The sequence below is a fragment of the Dermacentor andersoni genome, chromosome 9 (assembly GCF_023375885.2).
Source record: "Dermacentor andersoni chromosome 9, qqDerAnde1_hic_scaffold, whole genome shotgun sequence".
Taxonomy (NCBI): domain Eukaryota; kingdom Metazoa; phylum Arthropoda; class Arachnida; order Ixodida; family Ixodidae; genus Dermacentor; species Dermacentor andersoni.
The window spans coordinates 77022434-77047847 of record NC_092822.1 but is presented as its reverse complement, the minus strand read 5'-3'; the positions used below and the strand labels follow the sequence as shown (position 1 = coordinate 77047847).

The 25414-nt window shown below is 44.2% G+C and overlaps 1 long non-coding RNA gene across 1 annotated transcript; it reads left to right on the top strand.

Annotated features, from left to right (window-relative positions):
- The first annotated feature begins 14699 nt into the window (after nucleotides 1–14699).
- Nucleotides 14700–20019, top strand: LOC140213219 (uncharacterized). Its single transcript, XR_011890159.1, has 3 exons — nucleotides 14700–15128; nucleotides 16187–16267; nucleotides 18584–20019. It is a non-coding gene; the product is annotated as an uncharacterized lncRNA (long non-coding RNA).
- Nucleotides 20020–25414: the final 5395 nt, after the last annotated feature.

The following is a 25414-nucleotide window of genomic DNA, read 5'->3' as shown; positions in this document are numbered from 1 at the left end:
GGAAGTGCCTAATGAATCTGTATAAGAGCCTCATCCGGTCACGATTAGATTATGGTGCCGTGGTATATAACTCTGCCGCCCCAAGCGCGCTAAAGATGCTAGACCCGGTTCACCATCTAGGCATCCGTTTAGCCACGGGCGCTTTCAGAACAAGCCCAATTGAAAGCTTATATGCCGAATCGAATGAATGGTCTCTCCACCTACAGAGATCATACAACAGCTTTACATATTTCCTTAAAGTACGCTCTAATCCTGAACATCCATGTTTTGATACCGTTACCGATATGACGTGCGCTACACTTTTCAGCAACCGTCCCTCCATAAGACAGCCTTTTTCGCTGCGTGTGAAGGAGCTTAGCAATGAAATGCATGTCCCACTCCTCGAGCATCGCCTAATGCACACAATCAAGCTCTTACCTCCCTGGGAGTGGCAGGTGATACAATGTGACATATCCTTTATAAAAGTCACAAAGCACGCTCCTGAGGCTGAAATCAGAATGCATTTCCTAGAACTACAGCACAAGCACTCCTGTGCAGATTTCTACACAGACGCTTCGAAGTCAAATGCCGGGGTATCCTATGCAGCAGTCGGCCCATCCTTCTCGCAATCCGACGTACTGCATCCCGAAACAAGCATCTTTACGGCCGAGGCCTACGCATTACTCTCTGCCGTGAAACATATAAGAAGATCAAAACTTTCAAAAGCAGCGATCTATACAGACTCCCTAAGCGTCGTGAAGGCCTTGATGTCAGTCTATACACACAAAAATCCTGTACTTAGTGAACTCTACACCGTCTTGTGTAAAGCGTACATATCTAACCAGCGTATCATTATATGCTGGGTGCCTGGCCACAGGAGCATTGAGGGTAATGTTCTGGCGGACGAGAGGGCCACGTCAATCGCATTGCAAACTGTTAACCCTACCGCTGCGGTGCCTGTCACAGATCTGAGGCCTTTCTTGCGAAGGAGATTGCGGGACCACTGGCAACGCATGTGGGACGCGGAAACGAATAATAAGCTCCACCTGATAAAACCACAGTTAGGATTCTGGCCCTCTACTACAAAATCGCGCCGAACAAATGTCCTATTCTGTCGGCTCAGAATAGGACACACGTTTGGCACCCATAATTTTCTACTAACCGGAAGTGAGCCTCCAACCTGTGGTAGATGCGGGGAGAGGCTGACCGTGCTCCACGTCCGTCTGGAGTGTCGCGAAGCCGAATTTGAAAGAACGAAACATTTTTCCTTAGCTTACAGACAGCACATCCCTCTCCATCCAGTAATGTTCCTCGGCCCAGAACCGCTTTTTAACACAGACACAGTCCTAGGTTTTCTGAGAGATGTGGTCCTACATGTTATTAGCCCCATGCATTCCTAGCGCTTCCTCTCTTTAGAGGATGCCGCTGGGATAGTTGTACGGTATAGCACATGCCTCCAGACCCTTGTGTTTCAAGGGCTCTAAGGAGGCAGTAGTGCTCTAGCATTTATTATAATCTGATATATTTTACCTATTGTATCATTCTTTTTAAATGCATCGAAATGCTCATAGTACAGGTCATATGTCATCGCCATAATTTTATTACACAGATTTTACGCAATGTAGAGCGTATATTTTAAGGCCCCTTTACAGCCACGTCACACCAATTTCATAGTAATCATAGTTACACTGCACACCCACTACCACAGACATGGCGCTCTTTGGCCATTCCTGGCCCTTGCGCCATAAAACCCCATACATCATCATCATCATCAGCTTCGATGTGAAATAACGTTGGGTGGTTCGTGCGTACTGGCAGCTGCTTGGCGACGCAGGCCCTCACCCGTAGGGAGCGCAAACTGGCGAAAGAATTTATGGCGACCGCCGTGGCCGCCGCTAACGTTCCTAGCGGATGACGTCATGTGCATACGCCCTATACGACACACAAAGGGAAAAGAAACAAATATGACAAGCAGTGTGGTGTTCTTGTTCTTTCCTCCTACTTTATTTATGTCGTGCCCACGCAACACGCTACATGATGCCTTGTTCAGGTTACACTTCTCTCGCCCTCTCGAAATGTCGCGCGCCTTTATAGCGATAGCAATAATGCGGAAGCATGAGGCACATTCCCGCTGTCCGCGACACCACCGTCGAGTTGTGCCATAATTCGACGACGCATGCACCGTAGAGTTTCCTACAAAAATTTTTGTGGGAAACTGTATGGCGTGCACAGAGGGCTGGAGACGCGGAGTGCGTTTGGCTCCAAAAGTGGTGAAGCCATGCTGACGCACCACCGGTGTTCCGCTCAGCCGGCTCTGCAGCTGAGCCTGGGCAGCACTATGCCGCTGCTGGCGTGATCATTGTGAACGCAAACACTAGCGTTCTCGCCAAGCAACTATGTGCGTACCCAGCACCCTCTCAAGAGCGTAAAGCGAGCGCTAGGCTTCTGGCGCAGCCGCGGTGGGGTATGCCAACATCCTCTCAATATTGAGAGGGTGTTGGCCTACCCCACCACGGCTGCGCGGGAACGCTAGCGCTCCCTTTCCAGAACGGCCATCTTCGCACGCTCGATATAGCGGTGTCAGCGTAACACAAAGTAAACTTGAAGCTATGCATGCCAGCCGTTTTCATTCGGTCTCGTATATCTATATTGTGCACTGTGGAGGTGCGGTGTATGGAACGCCTGTACAAGCGTCCCTCATTACTTCCGAGCTTTGAGTCGCCTAGTAGTTGTTCCATGGTGCTCTTTCTATGCTGCGCAACAGAAGTTGCCTCGCTTTCTGCAGCATGTCAACATGTGGCTTCTCCATATTGCAGGACAACATCCGAGGTGCTTTGTAGCAGTGGCAAACCTTGCTATCGCTTTCAGTGTTTTCCGCCTTCGGGTATAACTGCCGATTGTTTTTCGATGTTGTCAATAGACTACGATGTTGTACGCCAAGTCAGTTTTTGGGATTGGCAACAAACGACCGTGGCGATGCTGCGCAAAACAGCGATTTTGGCCCGTTGCATTCATGATTAGCACGGTATTTCTCCACTACATCGGCAGGTCATATTTTAAAGTGTTAACCGAGCAACGCCATGGTTTCCTGCGTTTAATTGCTTACATTTTTTTTCAAAGGTTCCACACCTAGATTCAGATAACACACAAAATGGGTGACATGTAATGTGATGCTGTGAAAGGAACATTTCTCAGAATATGTCATGCTAGAAAATTTTAAAGGGAAATTTGTTTGCCTTTTCCTTCGAATTTGCTGCTCCTGATGCTGCTGTTTTTTCTAGAGCTACTGCTGCTGCTGTTGTTGTCGTTGTTCTTACCAACCCACTGTCGTTCTTGTCCGAATACATGGTTTACATTCAACGGAATGTCAACATGAGGAAGTCATCGTCGCGCCTATGTCACGTTTGCTGGTCCTCCGCTACAGCCTTGTACGAGTAGCCGATACCGGACATAGCGCAAAGCAACACCGGCTATATAAGGAGAATCGTGGCAACTCTTCCCGCATGCATGGGCCCTACTGAAGGTAATGTCATCGAAACAGCGTCAGCGAACTGACCCACTGACCGACCCAGGTGAAACCATTGAATGGTATACAAATTAACGGCACTTTATTAAGCGCTTCGGTATCCAAATGCGCATTTTCTACAAGCACACATGTCAAGGCAAACACTCCAAACATTTCGAATTTTTCCGCTTTTAGGGAGATTATAGAACCTTACTATGGGAGCTACATTGTCGTACATATATTCCAGGATATTCAACAACAACATATAAGAGTTCGAAAATGCTCTATATAAATGTAACAGCCTCGAGCCTAAACGCTGGTGGTTTAAATAAGGTTGCGTGGCAGAAAGGGGAATGAAGAAGTCAACAACATCGTACATTTATCCGTGCGGTTCTTGTATTTGTTCTCTAGTGAAACGGTGCAACCCATTCTGGGGGCTGGGCCATGAATCGGGCGGCGAAGGAACTGTTAGCACCTCTGGCAAAACCGCGGCTACATTGTAATGCATCGCAAATAAAGAATTCATTGAGGTAAAGATTGTTAACGGTAGAGCTTTAAGAGCTAAAGAGCTTTAACGACTAAACATGCCTAACTCTTTTATTCAAGACAATGCATCGAGACTGACTTAAGCAACTCTTTCTTTCCTTCCTCATTTTGCCGTTTCAATTGTAAGGTGATTTGTAGCTGCATTTGTGAGTTTTATATAATGGAGTCGTGAAACATTCTTGTATGCGTAAAATTATCACCTTGTATTACTTATTTTACATCTGTTTCTGTGTACAGATAACAGGCAACACTGACTATGACGGTAAAATATATATTTTGGTATACATATTAGGGCACCGGCGTAATGTTACTATATGTAAACGTTCACAATTAGTATAATTTATCTTTGCTATATGGTTATGCGAAAATTGCTTAGAAAAGTGTTTTATTTTTCCTTTTCATGTGCAGGGAGGGGGTTGGGAGTAAACCTATTGCATTGTTATATATATGTACATGAGGTAACGCTGTTTACAGCAACATAAGTATCTTGTAGATCACAGATACTATTGGTATATAGTATCATCTGTAGTACCTATCTGTCCTGTTCCTTTTTTTTTATCCATGTCCTTTTCTTCTTGATAGAAAATCACGAACATATACACAATAACTGTGTATTTTTGCACTGTATCTGCACGCATCTGTTTCAATGTCAAGGAGAGGGGAAATAACTTTTGTCTAGCTGCTGCACAGCAGCTTTTACAGCGAAGCTGCGTATAGCTATGATCCCGGCATTTCTTCGTGGCGTAGCATCGACATAAAACTATCGTAATCAATGGCATGTACCCCCGTAACGCAGAGGCTACAAGCACTCGGAAAAGTGTAGCCAACAGAGCATACAATATTTAGAATCGCACATACAACCTACAGAACAGCATACATTTGTATAAGCATACGTTTCAATAAACAAGAAGCTTACAAAACAAGCGTCCCAACCACAGGTATTTGCACAATTCTAGCGCACACGTGTTTTTAGAAAGTGCGTCCAAACTGGCATTCGCGTTACAATCGTAACCAGTTATACTCGAACTAAAAATTTTAACCAATACTTCATAAAAAAAGACGCTCCATGCTAAATAGCTAACCCCACTGCTATCTAGAAAGCGACGCTCGGAGACACCGCAAGGTGGGTCACTTGTACGTGGAATGCCCTCCCGTCGACAACGGTAGCGCGAGCATCCAAAAGTGTGACATTTCTAATGCGTTAAATTGAACTGAAAGCGACTTTTTTTGGTCGATAGACAGCGAAAAGGAGGTATCGTCTGACTGCGATAGCCACTATCTCTTAAGAGTCTGCTGTGTACGTCTCTATGTGCCTTTGAATGTTTCATAATATTGTTTCAACATGGTACCCATCGACTCAGCTTTCGTTACTTGATGTGGGCGGTAGATGCGGCACCATGTCATTTTTTTAATATTTGTGCGTTAATACATCTGCGCGTTACAATCAGTGGCACTGTAGAATCGTGCAAATGTGGTAATTGATGATAAGGCGCCCGTGCATGATAGCAATGCGGAGCACGTAGCGCTCTCCGTAAAGATTACTGCTGTGTGAGCTGCCGTGGCGACGGCAGCTTCTGACGTGGGAAGTGACGTCCCTAGCCTATCCTATATAATATAACAGGCCTATATGCTGATTTTAATGTTGTCGCAGCACCGATCTGGGCGGCGGCATGCTGTCAAAGTTACCATTAATCCCATTGCCACCCATTACTCCAAAATAGCATTACTACAATTACTCTAAAACCAAAAGCATTGCACATCCCCGTTAGCAGTTGTAATGGTGGTTTTCAACAGCTTCGCTGGACATTCACTTTCGCAGGGCCGGAATGGCGAGTCAGTTATTTTGTTCTCGTCCTCACATTCGTTAGATGCTAAGGTTTGCGAATAGTGAGTTTTGACGCCGAATCGAACACGCATCGATTACTGCCAGAAGCGAACCGAAGTGAATTTCGAATACCTTTCGAATAATGCACAGCCGTTATAACGATTATTATAAAGCGATGTTCACATCCCAATATTCTTAAGGTTAATAAGTTTCGTTCATTACGCAGTACGTAACGAAGCATTGTTTATTAAAAAAAACAAATGACGCATTAGGAACAAACGAGTAGTCTCTTCGCATGAATAGGGCTCGTCAGAGAGTCGGAATTATAGCTCCACAGCCTGCAAAGCATGGCTATCGAAGGAACGTAGCATGCTCCACTAGGCAAATTTACATGGTTTATGTCTATACTATGCCCGCGGGGATGAAAACTTAGGGTTTTTTTGCTCCAAGTTTACGTTTGTTTGGGCACAGTCAACATAGTGAAATTTCGAAAAGTATTCGAAAAATACTACCATTTATGAATAGTAAATATTTGTTTGGAAGACCGAATAGAATAGGACAATATTCAATACGTTATTCAAAAGATTCGAATATTCGCATACCCCTATTAGATGTTGGCGCTGAATCGAATTCCAAATAAATTTAGTTGATTGCATTTGAAAACAAAACACATTCTAATACCGAAACGCAAATTTGTGCGCCCCTACATATCGTGGCAAATTCTTAAAAAATGTTTGATATTTCCGCTTTTAGGGCGCTGATAGAACCTTAGGTTCAGTCACTTGGTCACACATATTTAGGGTCAGTCATTTTAAAGGAAAATTAAATTATTTCTTACTTTTGCACCACAAGCAAAATGTAATTAAATCGGTTTAAACCCGTATACGGTTTAAACCCGTATTCTACCGGAAGTGTGCCTCTATCTAATACATATGAATATATGTAGGCATTACAAAAGATGGCAACGCAGCCCGCCTTTTGTGAGCAAGCAGTCATATCATATTACAAAGAAGCACGCCTCCATGTCGCTTAACACTGAGGGGGAAACTGCTGTATACAAAAATACAACGTGTTTAGCACACGCCACCGTTGAACAAACAGCTTGTGGCGCTTTTAGTAGCCGCGTTTACATATGAATACAACACTCTGCATTTCCAGCACGTCACATACATGCAAGCGACGATAATCCATTGCGGACGAATTAACCCAGCGGCAATGTGCGGTTTTTAAGCACATTAATTATGGCATACAACGAGCATTTTAGATGTAGTTTCGTCAGATGATTTCAGAGCTGCTCGCTTTCTCATGAGATGCTCGTGTGAGTGTTCCTGCTTGCTTCATAGAACCTTTCTGTCCAAAAGCGAGAATTGCTTGAGATTTCTTTCAATAAGAATTAACAGACACATTCCTAACATTGGGCAGCCAAACAATAAAACCTACGGCCTTTCATCAGTTTTATTGTTTTAAAACAGTAACCAAATATCACCCTACGAAGTTCAAGAAAAAATATAAATCTAGCAAACGAAGAACGCTACACATATTCCGGGATATTCATCGGCTGCAAGACATGAGAGTTTCAAAAAGAAGTTCTGGTTATAAATAGCAACACGTGCTATAGATTGAGCGTGCATGGATGGTAAACGCAGGTGCTTTAAACAACCTTATACGGTAATAAGGTGAACAATGTAGTCAGAACCATCGAAGATTTATTTTTGCGGTTACGGTAGGCTTGAAATTTGCGACCTGTCTTTTTTTTTGGGGGGGGGGGTGGGGGGTGGAAGGGGAGGTTTTACGTGCCAAAACCACTTTATGATAATGAAGCACGCCATAGTGGGGGAGTCCGCAAATTTCGACCACCTGAGGTTCTTTAATGTGCACCTAAATCGAAGTACACGGGTGTTTTGGCAACTTGCCCCCGTCGAAATGTGGACGCCGTGGCGGGCATTCGATCCCGCTACCTCCTGCTTAGCAGACCAACACCATAGCCACTAAGAAACAACGGCGGGTAAAAGTGGCGACCTTGGCTAGAACAGCTGAAGCTATGTAATATGTCAGAAATGAAGAATAATAGAATATGCATTCCTATATCGAAACGCGCGTTAATGCGACGATGAATGTCCTGGCCAATTCTTCAAAAATTTTTCCTCTTTTCACTTTTGCGACCGTGATTGAAACCTACCTTCAGCAGCTTGGTCATACATTTTTGCATGATGTGAAAGAATGCAGGGACAAAGTAGAAAAAAAATCGACGTTTTCGCTCATGCGCGAGCCGATTGACAGCTATGGCATGGTACAACGTTACACTTAAATTCAACAGCTGGCACTTAAAATATTTGCCTTCGTGATGAGCGCCCCTATCGGTGCTTTGAGGCGTCACACGTTAATTGCGCACGTGATGAGAAAAACGGGACATTGGTCACTGCCTAATGCAATATTAGACAACGTTATCTTGGCGTTTGCTGCTAAGGACCAGAGCGTAAACGCACCCAGCCCATCAGCAGGGGCGCTAGCGTGCCTATGGTACGCATGCGCGAAGCGCTCATACCAGCAGCAGAATATATGCAAAATGCGGTCCTGGCTGCGGTGCCGACACACTTGAGCACAGCCTTCGCGGTGTTGCTATTGCCCTACGTTGTCTTTGCAGCCAAAAGGCACTCCGGTTCTTTGGGGAGACTTCAACACTGCGCACCCAGACCGCGCATGCGCCGTTAGTTAAATAGCACGACAACGGTGGGGGAAGGTATGCCGCAGATGCGCGTGCAGCATCCGCGTCATTGCTTTGTCAATTTTCGTTTATTTATTTATTTTTCTAAACATGTTTGGAATGGTTTACAGGGCAAAAAGCTGCGGTGAGCAACTTGACAGAGGCCCAGGCACCAAAGACGAGGTCGGGTTCTGCTTCATGCGCACGTGCGGCCCGACCTTGATGTCCATGCCAAATCATGAACAGAAACATATTAGTATGTAACATAGCATAAAACATAACAAATTATCCGAAATAAAAATAGTGTAATACGTTGAACGAAATGCTAAGAAATGATAACACGAAGAATAGAGTAAATGTATTCGAGTACTAAAGTGTGCAAAAATAGATATCTATGCAAGTGAATTGTAAAAAAATACTAGCACAAATACTAGCATAGAGAAGAGACGTATCAATATTAAACAGAGCATTAAACTGACAGATCAACACAAATGCATTCGAAAAACATTAGGCATTAAAAAATTCAATGTGAAATTATTCACAGTATAGAACACTACAGCGTGAAGCACAAATATAGCAGCATAAATTTGCCCATGTCCCAAAATGTACCTGAAATAAATAACATATATCAATGTACGCAAAAATAATTTAAAAATAAACTAGTTGTCGTAGTAATGTAATGCTACGACAACTGTAACTATTGGGGTTTAAAGGTAGGTTATGTTTCCAGGACTGTAATTTATAGAAATTACGGAAACGTGGCATTAGCCATACATTACTGCTACATGTGCCAATATCACTATACTTTTGAAGTACTGCAACTGAAGTCATGAAACGCTTCAAGTGGGTGAAGATATATAGAATGAGCGCAAAGCAGGAAATTAATACATACGCTGCACTTTCATAATGTTGTATGACGGGAAATGACGTTCTATAAAAAATTAGTAATGAATATTTGCAGTGTTAAGCATAAATTTCTTTTGTAATAAATAAACCTTTCTCATATTTCTTCGCGTAGTAGCCAGCCATACCAAGCTGCAATGATTAATATGTGAAGCAAACGGCGCGGAATAGATTTGTAATTTTGCTTGCGCTGAAATAATTGCACGACAACGCGACAGCGCTCCTGTACTGATTGAATGTTTTTTTACGCAAATTGTTAACGATGGTAGCCCAAGTGAAATACGAGCTAAAGATGCCGCCAATAAGTTTATGCTCCTTGACAATTTCAATTTTGTGTGTGTCCCAGTATATGTCCTCTTCCAATTTATTTACTCTATTTCGGGCGCGGAAAAAAAGTACTTGTGTTTTAGTTGGGTTAACTTTAAGACAGAATGGGACTAAAATGCTAGTTTCTCAAGGACGTGATTATATGCTGACACTAGATCGCTTTCATTAGGGCCAGACAGCAAGTAGGGCTGTCATCCGCATACAGAATGAATTTTGAGCTTGTGTCAATATTGACAACACCGTTTACGTATACATTAAACAAAAGACGACCTAAAATACCGCATTGGGGCACGCCAATTGCCAATACACACACACTGATTCCTGTTGGTTATATATAAACGAAATCATTTGAGCTGCCTGTCACTAAGCCCGTTATCTGAAAGTTCTTGTATAAATATGTTCGCGTACGATGCTCGCGCACGCGTAATGCGAAGACGTGGGATCGTTCCCTACTTGCGGCAAGTTCTTCTTTCAACCACTTTCAGATATTAATTTACAATTTCTTTATTTCTATTAGTAAGCACAAGTAATTTCCCCTGTGTCGTCCTCGATGTCTTTGTTTGTTGGCTTCTTATGTTCGCCTCGTGGATTATAAGAATACGAGAATATAACTACAGCGTGCGAGACCACCCTGGAGCTCTGAATCGAGTTGCTTACCTTCTATCGGGAAATATACAGGCGATTACACGCCTAGAAATAGCGAGTGCTGGATACTGTTTTCTCAGCAGCACCTATCTGAGGCACAAGAGGAGGACAGCGATTTGTCAACTATCGCGCATTCACACGAGGATGGAGGGCACTATTCTAAATTTTTTCATGCGAGGAGGCGCGTTATATAACGCCGTAAATGAAAGGAAGAATCAGCGAGAAAACAGCAATTATTACTTATTTTCGTCTCACTGCGTTCGCATATTGCGCCCGCTATGCACGACACACTGGAGGGCGCATGGGTCCCCAATACACGCTACCTATGGTCGAAGTACGCTTTTGGTGCCCGAGAATGGAGAATAGTGTGCGCTCGCATGTCGTGAACGGCGAACTCTGCCTGCAGCACAATTACAAAGACGGCACCGAATAAAACAACACACGAAGAAAGGAGACACGAGACAAGCACGTAGGCGCCTACGTGCTAGTCTCGTGTCTCCTTTCTTCGTGTGTTGTTTTATTCGGCGCCGTCTTTGTAATGATGCTTAACCAACTAGCCCACCAGCACATGCTCAGTGACTGCAGCACAAGCTTCCAGGGTGCAAATATTGGCTGCTCACGCCTATTCTGCCTTCTGAGGCTGTATTTCACACGGTCGGAATAGATCGCGTCGCTCCTTTAAACTCTAAAAACTAGGAAGGGTATCGCAGGAGTGAAGCTGCCGGTTCACTCTTCAAAGCGTCGTTTTACTCTCGCAAAATGTCGAGGACAGTGAAATGCATTGTTCACTCTGTCGCCAAGGAGAGAGTGAAATGTGCTTTTCACTCTCCCCTTCAGAGAGAGGGAGTGAAAAGACTCTTGCGACAATAGAAAAGAGAGACTCTTGCGGCAATAGAAAACAAAACGTAGCGTAAACTTCTGCTTCAACTGTAGGTGGCTGGCCCCGAACATGGCAATGTATCATTCATGCACGCTGAGCAAAGAACACGTCGTTTTGCTTCTAAGAGAACAGGCCGCCGCAGTTCAAAGGAACGCGTAGCGAGCGCTCTACTTTTTCACTCGGAGTGGCTCCACCGCGCGCGCGCGCGCTCAAGATCGCGGAACAACACAGCACCGGAGAAAGCTGATCCGTTCAGCGAGCAAAGGCCAGCCGAGGGAGATCGTGTGTCGGCCATCTCGCGTCGCCACGAAAACACGACAGTCGTTCGTCATGCCTTGGATATAACAGCAAATCCTCCACGGTAAGTGAATTCTAACTTAGGTGCACATTGTCCGTATATGTCATGCTATCGCCAGGAAGTCGTCGCTGCGCTTAGCCGACGCGATTGACAAAGGACTAGGCGTACGCGCTGTCTCTCGATGTCAATCGAAAAAGCCAGTCGTCGCGATAACTACATGTGATTTTATCACTTTGCCGTTGTCTGTAAGAGCTTTAAAAATCGCAAACGCTGCCAGAACTATGGTATGTTCAATAAGACGCCAGGCGAGAGGACGCTTAAAATGGTTAGTTCACCAGCCCGTGATTCCGAGCCTATGCGGAGCGTGATTAGCGTGCGTTTTGTGTGTTTGAATTTATTCAGTTTGGCAGTCTACTGTGTACGGAACGCTGTTGAACTAAGGAATCACATAACAGAAGGCGTCATTTTGCTTGCAGCATGCTTTTTTTTTATAAATAAACCGCGCGCTTGACGGTGTCTCGCGCAGGGGGAATCTGCGACCACTGAAGTTACGTGCAGCACCAGTGCTAGTTAGAAACTTTGCCGCAGGCATTCAGCTGCATGCTGCAAGAGGTCAGTTGGGCGCGTTATCTTGAACTTACTGAAAACGCATGAGGAATCCATGTTTTATGCTGAAAAAAGTATAAACCCCATATAAGCGATCTTGCGCGCGGCAGCTACAAGCGACGCGACGGAGATGGCTGTCGCGTTCGCTCGTCGCCTACAAGTCGTACTCCGTGCGAGCGACGATTTTGAGCGACGCCTCCCCGGTGTTGCCGGCATGAGGGCTGCAGTCACGCGTGACGCGTGCTTTAGTAATTTACGTTGATGTATTTTACTATAAAAAGTAGCATAAAATATTTCCGGAGGTCTTGCAGTACGTTCTTATCCTTGCACGTATAAAAATTGAATCATTTGCTCGTTCCGCGCGACAATCGGTAGTATTTGAGCGATGTATGTGCATCCAGTTGCGGCTTCGCGCTATTGGCTAGTCGCTCATAGCACTTCTGGGCGACGAGCGACGATTTCTAGATTTCCAGAAACGAGTCATCTGTCCAAGCGACGGCCCGTTTTGTCGCTCGAAGCCGTCGCTCGTCGCCGTCGCGCACTAAATCTCTCTCACAGTGTTTATCCCTAGGACTGAACTGTTTTCGCTCATGTTGAAATGGTGTGATTATAGGTCTGGTTTTGTCTCCTGTTGCGGTTTTCGTGCACGGTGCGAAACTGAAAGGATGCTTATGGTCTACGAACTCGGTGAATTGTCGAGCAGCTAGTTACGCATCGGCATCGAATATAACGGCTGCTGTGTGGAATTACAATTGCAGGGGCGCTTTGCGTACGCTTATTGTTTTGAACATGCCTGTGCATTTGCTAATATGAGTTGGCGTGTCAGAGTTATGTCATATGAACAGCTAAATCAGCCTTCCTCTGGGGGTTACAAGCGTAATGTGTGCATTTTGCTATAGCATGGCAGATCAAGATTTGTTTATCGCTTGAATATTTTTAGTAGAGAAATAAAATATCAAAATAAAATGTTGCTTTAATTCAGTGTTACCAGTCTGTCGTACACAGAACAATAGGTTGGTATAATGAACTAATAACTGCGGTTTAACTGCAACTTTTACATGCCTACAAGAATCTAAAATGCTAGATTTCAAACTGCAGCAGTAGTCGGGTCTGTCAAAAATGAACTCCACTGCGCACCTCATGCATGAAAATAAGTTCATGCCTTTTAGTAAGCTTAGATGCAGGCCGCAGTGAACTTGTTAGTATTGAAATGTGGGTAAGCTTGCCATAACAAGCCTTGTTGCCCTTTTTTATAGGCACATCCATATATCCATTGAGCTGAAGGACAATATTTTCATCCCTACTGAGCATCATGTTTGCAGCTATAATCCTCAAATTATGGCTTCAGCAGTGGCACAACCAGGGGTGGTGCGGGGGGGGGGGGGGGGGGGGGCACACTGGGCACGTGCTTAGGATGTGTCACAAGTGGTGTTTGCAATACACCAGGCTCATGACAGACCTATGACGTCTGAAAATGACCAATATTCTATTCATTAGCAGGAGTATTCTAACATTCATGAAAAACAAGGATGAACTGTGGTTTATTTGTTTTATTGCTTAAATCTAAAAATTGAAGTTAGTTTAGCAGTTGACAGTTGCAGTCATTTGGATGTTTTGCATGCATTTCACTAGGAAGACTAAGAGCTAAGACTTTTTTATTGCCATGGCCTTGACTGTCTTGATGTTGTTTTGCACCATGCCCTTGTGTTGACTTTTGCATACGATATTTTTCAGGCACCCGCTTTATATAACGCAAGGCAGCTGCAAGGACCCGAGGATGTGAAAGAGCCAGTGCAGCGCGACTTCACGTAGTGCAGAGGAGCCAATGCCAAAAAATCAAAATACATTGGCATGTTATTTGGACAAGAAAACTAGTATGTGGGTATATTGGGTGTACCATTTGACCAAATGTCAACAAAATCAAGATACAGTATGTTACACGAAGATGAAAATTTTCACGTGCTCCAGGCAGTCATCTTAACATGGTATATTTATGTAATGTCTCTGATTGGAAAGTCAAATCAAGTATGCTCTCTGGAGACAAACACATAGCAGCAAGTGTCATTGAAAAGTTAAAAATGTGTTTTAAGAAAGCTGATTAGTCCTGAGAAGTGACTGCTTTTTGTCTTGCCTCTCAACAGATATATCCATGTGATAAAAAAATAGTGGTACAATGAAATTGCATATTTGCTTAGCGACATGATACATACTTGCAATGAGCACGGTGCCTGTGTTTACTATAAAAAGCAACAGCCCATGCTTGGTTAGGCTAGGCCCACTACAACATGCAGGCATGGGTGATTGGCGCTTTTTTTATTTCTGTGTCGTGACGTTTATTGACGTGCGTATAGGCGCAGTGGCACGCAGTATGGCTAGTACAAAAAAAAGGGGGGGGGCAGATGTATGTAGCTCACTGTACACGACACAGGGCAAAGGAAATCCGTGTTCAGTAACTATGTTAAATGCCATATGTACGTAAATTTTACAACGCTACTCGTTCGAAGCGCGCACAGGTGCATATTGAAGAAAAGTTTCCAGGGTAGATAATTTAGTTCGTAATTTACACTAATTTTGCTCTAACCACGACACATAATAATTTGAATATACTGCACGGAAAAACCTAGAGCGAATTAAATTGTTTGTCAGCTTCGTGTGTATACATATAGTCTTTCCTATGCATTAGGTTTTTTGCGTAATGCAATAACAGTTGACAGCCTATCTTATGATGTGTACTCTGTTTACATTACAGTTGTTTATTAGTTTACTCGTTTGTTTTGCGACTGATGAAATGCCGGCATATATATATTTTCAACATTTGACATAACCCTGTATGTTTTGCAGGGACAACCCAGCAAGTGCATTTCTCAGCACCCAGTCAACTGCCAAAAGTGACTCAAACACAGGCCACCAGTAAGTGGACATCAGTTGCAATTTCACATTATGCAGTTGGCGGCTGCCTTGTACGGAGGCTTTTTTTTTTTAATGAGATGGTGATGTCGTTCTAATGTACATTTTGACCACAAAGGTGCGATCATGTCTCACAGAGGCATATATGGTTGCTATTCTCTGCGAGGGACGTGTTCTCGTGTTCGTGAAGCATTTGTGTTTGGCAGTATTGTCGCCCAATGAGTCGGATATAAACACTAACTCGCCACTGCCGGCAAGTAGTTGCAAGAAACGCATTATGACGCTGTAAAGTTATTTCATTAATTCGAAGGAAAGTTTTGCAGCAGGAAAAAAGGTTGCTATTCCAGGTAAACATGTCTTTTTCTCACAGGTTATTTAGCCAAACTGTGGATGCATGAAATTCGTGACTTATGAATAATAGATTTTAATTTATTCTTTAGTAATGCTTCTAAAAGAGACTAGAAATAGCATGTGACTACCTCTGCAATCAGCAGACCATACATTTACAGTCATAAGTGGCAGTTCCATGCAGTCTGGCACTTTATATAACCTTTCCTTTCAGCGACATTGGAACTGGTGGCTGCGTTTTCAGAAGGAGAAGTGCACTTGACACTGTATATGAATGTGTGAATTCGGTTTTCTTTGTATGTGTCGGCTCACTGACAAACAGTGCAAAAATCTGTTGTACCATGAGCCTGACGACGCCTTCTGCTGCTAGAAATGCGGCACTTCGTATTTTATAGTACTGCATGACATTTAAATCAAAGCTACCACATAAATGATCAAGAAAACTAACCGCTGTTATAGCTGTTTTCCTCAAAGAACGCTTGTCCTTTATGGGCTGTGTTAATCTGAGCTCTCCACCGATGTTTCAGTAGTATTATCCCTTAGTGAGTGAGAGATTGGGGGCAATTAATCGTGTTAGTGTTTAAGTGGTGTCCTAATTATGTGCATTTGTTCCAACAAAGTTGTCTAGATTACTTTATTGTGTAGTGTAAAGCTTATGAAACCATCAGCAACTACTGAGGTGCTAACACGCATATGGATTTGTCACTATACAGGTGGAACTCGGCTGTACCACTGCAGTGCTGCGGAAATTGCCTTCACCAGCGGCTTTGCAAAAGCTGTTTCGCAGCATGTCGGTATGTGTTAATTTATAATTATGTTGGGATGGGCTAGTATTATAGACCACTGCTACTCTGTATTGTGACAGATCCATATGATAAGGGATGTAATGGGCACAGCGAAAACCTTTGAATTTTTTACTATGGTAATAAACAGGCTCTCCTTTTCGTCACTGGAGCAGGAGAGAAGGGCATGCAGGCACTCCTAAATGTATATATATTTCAAAACATGAGAGAGACATACACACACACACACACACACAATTAAACCAAAGGCAGGGACGTTCCATCTTTCATCTTGAATTGAATTGTGCAGCGCAAAAATACAACACAGACCACAGAGAAGCACACATGTTAACAGGTTTGATACACACGTTAGTTCAACAGATTTGATACTTCAAGTGTGCTATTTTACACAAGGGGGAAGGGAAAGGGGAGAAAATCTGAAAAAAAAAGTGGAGGGGAAAAAAAGGAATCGTGCCAAAAAGCATGAGAAGCATCGCGCAGCCAGGATCACCAGCAGGACATCTAGAAAGCACTCTGATAAAATTACATACAGGACAACCTTACGTATAGTTTGTTTCAATCAACTCAGATCACATGCAGCCATTACTGCAATCAAGTTCTTTCCTTATGTCATATGAGGGAATGATGTGGGCCCAAAAAACTGTTTAGAGCTGAAGGATTATGTTCCATTCTAGCCTCATTGCCTGCTTTTTTATCATATTGTTATCAGCTGCTTATGTTAGGGACAAAAAGTAAGAGTACGAACTCTTTCCCGATTCGCCATTCCACACAACATGTCTTTGTGACTATATGTACATGCAGATGATCCATAGTTGAAAAATATTCAGTACAGTAGAATCTCATTACAAGATGCACTTGGTTGTAAGAGACATCTGAAAATGGTTTGGTTGGTTTTCCGATGTTTGCCACGTTAACAATACTGTATACAAGAGACACCTTTGTTACTAAGGATGACTTTTTAAGTATTCACTACTTCGAAGGGACACAACCCAGACACATTCACTTTGTGCACCTTATGTGCTCCGAAGGGCGTAAAGATCACACAATCCTTACACAAGTCAATCGCGCATGTCTCTTTTAGCATGAACCAGAAAAGGAGGGCAACGAGGACAGTGCAGGGCAGAAAGTGTCGGCAGTTGAAGCTGACGAGCGTCTAAGAGCACCTCAAAGGTACTGCGAGCAACAAGGCTTGCAAAGTGAAGTGTTTAAATTCCAGAAGTTGGGAAGGAAGCTAACACAATCTACAGTCACTAAAAAGCTGCGAATGTCTTCTTTAAAGGGCCCCTAAACCACCGAGGTTGAAATTTAGTTGCGGTGTTGCAGTTCTACACAATAAGGCAATGAACAGGTAGCCACGAGAATTTTTCGAAACGGTGCAGTAATAGTGGAGCTACGTGTGTTTGATTATCGAAAAGTAGTCCCCACTCCTTTTACTCTTTCATCTGGTACACGCCATATGGACAGTATCGTCTTTTCCTTGCCTAGTACACCTCCAAATGTTACGGGACAGGCCAACACCAACGAGCTCTGTTGCTGCCGCGCTGGCCCGTCGTTCTGCGAGGGGTGGCGCTAATACAAAGGAACTGTATGGTGACTCGTGTTGAAGAGCCTCATAGGGAGACCCTTCTGTTGACGTTTCTGTTCTTTGCCCCCATTGGCTGCCCACAATGGCATCGTGCGCAACGCGACGAGGAAGAAGGAGTGTGTGTATTTGCTTGCAGGCCTTGCCGGCAGTCGTACACTTTCGTTCGACCAATCGACAGCACCGGAAACTGGTGACATCATCAGAGACAGCCTGGTGACGTCAGGACAAACTGGGGGGTGCAGGATAGGTCCAGAGAGGCGCACGGGGTCATTTTATTCATATTGTGGTGCTCCGGCAGTGCTACGCACTCTGGCTTTTGGCTTCGTCGATCGTGACGGCATTCTGATTTCGATACGCGTGTTTACTTGAAATGCTCAAAAAATGTCGAGAAGTGGTTTAGGGGCCCTTTAAGCCACCCTGAGCATTTATTCCTTCAGATATATCAAAACATACTTTAGTGATGATGCATAATAAAGTGATCTAGTCTGGCTCCTCAGTGTCTCAATATTTTTGGTTTCGAGAGACATGTTTCCCGTGCCTCTTGAATATCTTCTGATGAGGCTTTACTGTAATATACACAAACAATTGTGTAACTCCTCCTGCAAGTATTATTCATTAAGCCCGGTCACTTATGTGCAAAGCTTGTGGTTATGTCTTGATGTCCGTACTTTTTAGAGCTATGTTTATTAATTCATGCTGTTCTTATTGGTTCTTCGATGCAGGAGACAATGCCTACGAAATTATTGGCCCTGATCATGAGAGCCCTCAAGGGGCAAACAACATCTCTGTTGCAGAAGTGAGCCCAATACCACTTGGAAGTTACCATGACAGATGACACGGCAGCAATAGATACAGAGACTGCCATGTCTACTGCAGCTGCAACAGTGTACGAGGCAAGCAGCAGCGCGTCAGCATCAGCAGCAGTGTCAGAAGGAACCACACCAGGCCTGGTAGAGCAACATGTGTGCTATCACTGACTTTTTTTGTAGTGGATACAACTCATTTGCTCAACATACAAAAGCTTTTCACCACGACTGTGAGCCAGTGTTATTGTGCAGCAAGTGCAAGACTAAGTTAGGTGTTATAACACAGTACAAGCATCACTTTAATATATGCAAATGCAAACGTATTACAGTTGTTGCCTCCCCAGCCAGCCCACATAGTGACAACAATGTGGAACACATGGTGGGACACACCTCTCCCCCATTACAAGATAGTAGAGACTATCAGTGTTGTTGCTAGATTGACTGGTCTTTGTGGGCAACTAGAAGGACAACACAGGTGTGATAAGATTGTTGTTGATGTTGTTGTTGAAGAGGTAAAAAAGAAGTTTGATGCAGCTGAAGTGCCAACTGATATTGAGCAAATCAAAAGCAACCACCTGAGAAAGCAACACTATCGAAATTTGGGTATCTATGTGCCGCGAACTCTGGTAAGAATGGCATAGGACAGAAGAGTGATGAAAATCACACAGACACTGCTGTTGCATCACTGGCCACAGTGAGCAGCGACTTGTAGGGCAAGAGAGTCAACTGAAACTAACATTATGATATAGTGTCATGCTCCCATGTGACCACTTTTCAAGTTATTTTGCAAGATACAGCTCAACCTCCAGAAACGAGACTGCAACTTGTCTGTAAAAAAGCTTTCACAAAAAATTATTCATAACACTATTAACATAACAGTATCTCTTTTTTTGTGTCGGTTCGAGGTTCCCGGCTGTCCATTAATGCAAAAATTGAGGAAAAAAAGAACATGTGTCGTACTTACACCTTTTTAACAAGTACGAGGGGGACAGAACTTTTCTAGTCATGCATCTTCATCATACTATCAAGTTTTTAAATGCCTTTTATAATTATTATTACCAGTTATATCTGAGTGCATTGTATGCATGTAGCAGGTGTAAAATAAGGTCAGTTGGATCAGATGCCTTATCTGCAAGCGAGCCCTATATTCAAGAAATTTGAATTAAAATAGTTACGTTAGAGACGCAGTCTTTCCCCACTTTATCGCCTGTGTTTTAAGTATTGCTCAATAGTTTTGTGGGTGGCAATTTCAACCGGCACAGCACTGCGCTTTGACACAGTCACATTTGTCTTCAAAGCGGTGTTTACCATTTGTGTTGATCTGTTTGTGTATGCATAGAGCAAGTTTTTAATTTATTATTTATTATTAATTTGCAGTTACAAAATGTGGGTCACTATAACGAACTGTTCTGTTGAGCTTACACTTGCAAATAATCGTGTTCAGATGGCCGCACTTCTATGCGGGTGCACCGCTAGCTTTGTGTATGTTCTCATGTTTGTATAAAGCTTATATAAGCTAGTTAGAAAATGTATGTCACTAAGCATTGTGATATTCTTTAAAGAACTGCTTGGTTGGTTTTACACTTGTGAATTAGTATTGAGGCGGTGGCATTCCCATGTATGCCCACTGCTAGCTTTCTGTGTCCTCACGTGTTTGTATTAAGTTTCTACAAGGGAGTTACAGCATGTACGTCACTAAGCGCTGTGATATTTCTAAGGAACTGCTTTGTTGGTTTTACACCTGTGAGTAATAGTACTCGGGTGGCACTAGTCATGTGTAGGTACACAGGGACCATTTGTATACATTATGCTCATGTAAAGCAGTTACAAAGTGTATGTCACTAATTACTGTGATAATTGTTGAATTGCTGTGATGGTTTTACACATGTGAATAATAGTGGTCAGGACACAGTACTTGCGGTGTATAGTTGAATTTATACACTGCCAAGACATGGGCTGTATACGTACCAAAAGAAATGTATGTCATTATATTGTTGTGATTATTACTGTTTGGATTTTATTAAACTGTAATAAAATTGTTTCTTGTATCTATTGAGGTATGGCAATTTGTCATGCAACCAAACTGAGGACCTGAACTTGTGCATACAAATAAACAGCTAATTTAAGAGTATACTGCTCATATTCTGCTGAACCAGTTTAACAAATCTTGTACTACAATGCTGGAAAAATGACAGAGCTGACTCGGATGTACAGAAAAAGTTCTGCACTGGCTGAAGGACTGCCCCACACTGGAGTTCGTAATGTTGCGTTTATTGGAGTAGAACAGAAAGTGCACTTCTATTAAAAATGCGACAGTCGGTACAGAAACATAAGGCAGACGTGCGGATGTGGCACATTTTTTTCAGGGCCCTCCGTGCCTACTACTGCATTTCTAGTCTTCCTGTGCTCTGCGTATAAGCCCCTGTTCAGCCAAGGTTTTTACTCCATGACAGTTGTTCTACTGGGTTCGTAGCAATATTGAAGAAAAAAATTCAATGGTTTTCAAGGACTTTCGAGGCCCCGACACAGTAACTTCAAGGACCTTGTGCAATGTGTGCAGTAGTTTGGACAGGCAATAACTTGTTCAAGAACACCGTTAACTTTAATTCAAACAAAAGAAAACAAAACAAATCGCATTTCAGTGATTTCAAACATTTGAAAGACTGCTAATTTGCCTTTCACCGCCCACCACTAACCGCACACAAGGAGAGAGAGAGAGAGAATAAACATTTTTATTCGGTGAATGAAGCTTCGGAGAGGCGTCCTCATTCCAGAATGCCTTGAGCTCGGGCCGCGTCCTGGGCCCTCGCAATCAGCCGTTGCTGATCCTCGAGGTCGGAGCTGGCCAAGGCTCTCTCCCAAAGCTCGTTAGTGGGGTAAGGGTTCGGAGGATTTAATGGTGCCGCTCTGCAACCCCCTACTATGTGCCAGAGGGACCCGGGCTCTGCGCAGAAGCGGCATTGCGGAGAGAATTTTGTAGGGTCTATGAGGTGATTTCTGGTTGGGTGGGGGAATGTATTAACCTGTAGAGCTCGGAGGAATCGCTCCTGCTCTCTAGGTAGTGACTTGTGTGGGGGTGCATATGTTCTGCGGGTTAGCTTGTAGTGTTGTGTGATGTCTTGGTAAGAGACCAGAGGGTGCATGCGCTCGGGTTCAGATTCCTCGGCGTCGGCTCGGTGGGTCAGATCTCGAGCCACGTGGTTGGCGACCTCGTTGCCAGGAATGCCTTGATGAGCTGGCGCCCAGATGATCATGACTGATCTCGTTGGCGGCTTTTGATTGATGATCCGGAGCGTAGTGCTATGAATTCTGCCACTAGCAAAGTTGCGGCACGCCTGTTGGGAGTCGGTCACTGACTTCAACCTCTGTTTGGGAGAGTGCGAGGGCTATGGCCGCTTCCTCGGCTTGGAGGGGATTGTTTCGTGTGAGCGAAATGCTGCTCCGATGTTCTGTGTTGACGACTACAGTGGCTGTTGTGGCTGCGCGTCTGGAGTAAGAAGCCGCGTCCGTGTAGGCTGTAGAGGGTAAAGTCCCGTATCGCTTGTGTATGGCCAGGGCGCGGGCCTCCCTTCGCTCTGCGTGGTGCACTGGGTGCATATTGCGAGGTAGAGGACGTACGGTGATGTTTCTCCGGATGGCATGGGGTAAGCTCACAGTCTGAGGCGGCGGATGGCTCAGAGGGGCAGAGAGCCCCAGGCGTAAGAGAATGGACCTCCCTGCTTCCGTAACCGCCAGCCTTGTTCGCTGACTGGATAAATGTGCCTCGATCAGCTCCTCGGCCGTGTTGTGCACACCTAGTCGTAGTAGGCGTTCTGTGGACGTACTGGTTGGCAGGCCCATCGCCTGCTTATATGCCTTTCTGATCATTGTGTTGATTTTCTTCAGTTCCGTCTCGTTGAGTAGTGCGTATGGAAGGAAGCATTTCAAGAAAGCGCTCAAAGTTTTTCTGCAATAGCACAATTAACTACTTGGACCTGCAACATTTGCAGTTTTTGAATACTGTTTGGTTTGACAGTGTATGTGATGTCATCTGTTGCCTCAGCTTTTTTCACCATCAAATAAGCAATAGTCATTTCTAATTTCTTTTTATTGTGTCTGTCGCTCTCAATTTACTCTTCACGGCTTCTCTTCGAATGCCTCAACTGTTGAGCTTCCTGCTTCTGCTCCTCCAAGCACATTTGTCGCCGGTTCCATGTGCATAAAACTGGTATCTGCAGCTCCTTTGTAATTTCAACTTTAAGGATGTCGCTTTCCTTCTATTACCTCCAGAGACAATTTTCTGTGACATGCGAAAGAGTGTCACAGAAGGGAAAAAAAAGCGCTTGGCAATGTCTGCTAAGTCTAGCCAAGTGTACAAGTTTAAGGTCTTTCCAGTACTTCTAAAAATTCAAGGGTTTTCAATGCCTTGAAAATGGCATTTTAGAAATAAAGGATTTTCAAGGATCGCTACAAACCCTGGATTCTAGCACCTAAATAATTTTACAAGCTTATTTTGGCATGGAGTTAGGAAATTCATGCTTTCTAGCTAACGCTGCACTATCTCTGTAAAGTGAAGCCACGAGAGCGCAACTATTTTGGAGTAAAGAAAAATACAGAAAGCTTTTAATGCCACTCCTCTTTTTTTTCTATGGAGCTTCGCATTGCCTAGTTAAGTTTACGAATGTGCCTGGTTTTGGCGGGCGTTTCTTCGACATTTTCTGGAAGAAGCAGATGTCTAGCCCCCGTATTCAGAAATGTATCTTAATGCAGAGCTCATGCTTGACTTGATATAAATGACGCCTGGTGCGAACGTCCCCCAAGACGCTCACTGCCTTTCTTTTGGTGCGTTCACGACTTGCGTCGTTTAGATCAAGTCAAGCATGGGCTACAAGTTATGATGCATTTCTGCATATGGGGGTAAGCGTGCACAATTCCGGGCAACGCACTGTGCCATTGACACTGAGAGAAAACGGGGAAAACAGAGTTAACCACTTATGCCCCTAAATTTTCGCGTACCTGTGGTGTGCGTGTATCGTGGAAGAAGAAACAGCGCAAACACAAGGACGAAAAAAAGCATCAACCACACCAGCGCTTCGTGGTGTGGCATGTTTTTGCGTCGTCCTTGTGTTGCGCTGTGTCTTCTAAAATGCTCAACCAACTAGCCGGGAAGTCCATCCTGTGCATATATAAATTGAACACACGCATGAGTGTAGATGGTCTTCGAAGCTTTTAGAACGAGCACTGCCACAGGATACGAGCAGTGCACGCGTAACAAGTGGACACATTAGTCATTTAAACATGCGTCCCAATGCATTTGAAGCGGCTATCGGCATAAGCAGTCTCCAAATGCTCGAATGCATGCGCTTCAAAACGCTAACGATCCGCTGCTAATGCAGGACAACAGCTCACAGCGGACTGAACCAAACTCTAAACTAATGCACTTGAAAAGAACGCCTACACGGCAGCGTGAGGCACGTCGAAATGCCAGTACTGGCGTCGCAGTTGCTCACCAGTATACGCGCGAATTAAATTCACATACGTGGATGGTTGGCGCAATACTTTGTATCCGCGTATTTTGGAGAACATGGACTGGAGAAGCACTCGATCATGAGCTGAACGGCACATTTGTTATTTTCCTGCGGTGACGACAAGCCGTGAATAGTTCTCACGTTTTCGTCTACGTTGTCTTCCTTCGTTAGTCGTAGCAAGGAATGGAAATGATGCAAACGCACACGTATTCCAGTACACAACAGCACAGCACACTGCAGAGAAACCCCACCCACCACAGCCGATTCATCAGATACGTTTGGTATATATATAACCTCTAAAAGAACACGACTGGGCATGGCGGCGCTGCGGTGTAATGGTTATGATGTGTGCTTGGAATTGTACAAACGCGAGTGTACGCGGGTTCGAATTCGCGTGATGTATAGAGCATCGTGATTCTTGATAAGTATGTGATTTCATTGACAATTGTGTTCTAATTAGATTGTGTGACTCCTGATTGTGAAATCTGCGGAGAAATTTGCAGATTAAATGTTAATTCGCTTTTTTTTCTCCTCAGTGGCGTTCGTGACGCATACGCATAGGCCGCTTCAGAGCAGTCACGCCTCACGGTAGGCAGCAAATAGCCAGGAAAAAATGACTTTAAAATCCTGCATAACTTTGCTCACGCCTATTCTGAAGGCCGCTTGGAATCGGGCCAGTGTCTCTGAGGAGCCGCCTAGGGAACAGTATATCAGCGGCCCTAATTTGATCTTATTTCCTGCCTGCATGCGTGACCAGGACTTGGCTAAGAGGGTATTGGGAAGAGTACTAGCACTCTGTTCTGAAGGAGTACAAGCACTCTGTTTGGGGGAGTAGAAGTACTCGGTCTGGCGGTGTACTATTAACCCTGCGGGGAGAGTATTAGCACTCTGCGGAAGAGTACGAGCACTCCCTGTGGGAAGAGTATTATCACTCTGCGGAAGAGTACTAGCAATCCCTTGCGGTCGAGTAACAAAACTGTCAGGAGGAGTTGACCTACTTTCTCTCAAAGAGGGTCGATCTACTCTCGAAAAGAGAGTGAAATATGGGACAAGCAGCTACTCCCTCAAAGAGAGTGCCCGGCACTCCCTTAGTATTTAGAGTGTAGCAATTAATGCAGCTGGGGACCGATTCATCTTGGTCGCTGTTGACTGCTTGGCAAAACTTGTATATAGAAGTTGCTGCCGTACCGAGTGTTTGGACTCAGCTTGGACACGCCCGTCAAGGTCGCCCGCCATAATT